The sequence below is a fragment of the Otolemur garnettii genome, unplaced genomic scaffold (assembly GCF_000181295.1).
Source record: "Otolemur garnettii isolate 467f Iridium unplaced genomic scaffold, OtoGar3 scaffold00175, whole genome shotgun sequence".
Taxonomy (NCBI): Eukaryota; Metazoa; Chordata; class Mammalia; order Primates; family Galagidae; genus Otolemur; species Otolemur garnettii.
Genome location: NW_003852570.1, coordinates 3,318,798 through 3,321,404, shown reverse-complemented (window position 1 = coordinate 3,321,404; position 2,607 = coordinate 3,318,798).

The following is a 2,607-nucleotide window of genomic DNA, read 5'->3' as shown; positions in this document are numbered from 1 at the left end:
CAGTGAGAGTCTATCTTAGTTAGTGGTGAAAGTTGTGGATCCAGTTTCAGTCTTCTGCAGGTCGCCAGCCAATTCACTCAGCACCATTTATTAAATAGGGAATCGTTTCCCCACTGAATGTTTTTAATTGGCTTGTTAAAGATCAGATAACGGTAAGTAGCTGGGTTCATGTCTTGGTTCTCTATTCTGTTCCATACATCTACCTCTCTGTTTTTGTGCCAATACCATGCAGTTTTGATCACTACAGATTTATAGTATAGTCTGAAGTTTGGTAGCATGATTCCTCCTGCTTTGTTTTTATGTCTGAGTAATGTCTTGGCTATTCAAGGTTTTTTCTTATTCCATATAAAATGAAGTATTATTTTTTCAAGATCTTTCAAGTATGATAATGGGAGTTAAATAAGTATTGCATTAAAATTATATATTGTTTTGGGTAGTATGGACATTTTGACGATATTAAATCTTCCCAGCAATGAGCATGGTATGTTTTTGCATTTGTTTACATTTTCAGCTGTTTCTTTTCTTAGAGTTTCATAGTTCTCTTCATGGAGATTTTTCACAGCCTTTGTGAGGTAAACTCCCAAATATTTCATCTTCTTTGGCACTACTGTAAATGGAATAGTGTTCTTGAATATTTTCTCAGCTTGAGTATTGTTGGTATATATAAAGGCTACCAATTTATGAGTGTTGGTTTTGTAACCTGAGACGCAGCTGTATTCCTTGATCATTTCTAAGAGTTTTGTAGTAGAATCGCTGATGTTTTCCAGGTATACAATCATATCATTTGCAAAGAGTGAAAGTTTAATCTGTTCTGATCCTATTTGGATACCCTTGATTGCCTGTTTGTCCCTAATTCTGATGGCTAAAACTTCCATTACAATGTAAAGGAGCAATGGGGATGATAGGTAACCTTTCCTGGTTCCTGATCTGCGTTAAAATGATTTCAGTTTAACTTCATTCAGTATGATATTGGCTGTGGGTTTGCTGTAGATGTCCTCTATCATTTTGAGAAATGTCCCTTCTATACCAATTTTCTTAAGTGTTCTGATCATAAAGGGATGCTGGATATTACCAAAATCTTTTTCTGCATCAATTGAGAGAATCATATGGTCTTTGTTTTTTAATTTGTTTATGTAAGGAATTACGTTTATAGATTTATATATGTTGAACCATCCTTGAGATCCTGGGATAAAACCCACTTGGTCATGGTGTATAATTTCTTTGATGTGTTGCTGGATTCTGTTTGTTAGGACCTTGTTGGATATTTTTGCATCAGTATTCATTAGTGATATTGGTCTATAATTTTCTTTTCTTGATGGGTCTTTTCCTGGTTTGGACATCAAGGTGATGTTTGCTTCGTAGAATGTGTTGGGTAGTATTTCATCTTTTTCTATATTTTGGAAAAGGTTAAGTAGTACAGGTACTATTTCCTCTTAAAGGTTTGGTAGAATTCTGATGTGAAGCCATCTGGTCCTGGGCTTTTGTTTTAAGGGAGATTTTGTATAGTTGATGCTATTTCAGAACTTGATATAGACCTGTTCAACATTTCCACTTGATTCTGGTTAAGTCTTGAAAGGTGGCTTGCTTCTGGTCGATTTCCTTCAGATTTTCATATTTCTGAGAATAAAGTTTCTTGTAATATTCATTAAGGATTTTTTAATTTCTGAGAGTTCTGTTGTTATTTCATCTTTACCATTTCTGATTGATGAAATTAGAGATTTTACTGTTTTTCTTGGTTAGGTTGGCCAAAAGTTTATCCATTTTATTGACCTTTTAAAAAGCAACTTTTTGATTTATTGATCTGTTGTATAATCCTTTTTTTTTTTTCAATTTCATTCAATTCTGCTCTAATTTTGCAGTCACACCAACAGTGCATAAGTATTTCTTCCTCTCTGTGTTCACACAAATTTCTGTTGTTTGGAGACTTTTTGATATGAGCTACTCTTGCTGAAATTAGGGGATATTTCATTGTGGTTTTGATTTGCATTTCCCTGATGATTATGGATGTTGACCACTTTTTTTTAATTGTTAAAAATTTAAAAAATTTAAAAAATGTATACATTTATGAAGAACATTGTAGTTATTTGATATAGAATGCAGAATGCTTAAGTCAAATGGATTAATGTATTCATCACTACTCTTACTTATTTTTTTGTGGTAAGACATTTATAATTTACTCTTAGTCATCTTAAAATGTACCTGTGGATTGAACACAATAGGTGAGATCCACCAAATGCCCTCCCTCCTCACACCAAATACCCTCCCCCATCCCATCCACATTCCCTCCTCTCTCCTCCACGATGCTGGATCATGTTTGTGTTTTATCATTCATATGAGCATGTGTTTATATATTGGTTTCATAATAGTATTGAGTACATTGGATACTTTGTTTTCCATCCTTGAGATACTTTACTAAGAAGAATGTGTTCTAACTCCCTCCAGGTAAGCATAAAAGATGTAAAGTCCCCATCCTTTTATGGTTGTATTCCATGGTAAGCATAGACCACAACTGGTTAATCCATAAATGAGTTGATGGCCATTGGGATGCTTTCACTACTTGGCAATTATGAATTCAGCTTCAATAAACATTTTGGTGCAAATGTCTTT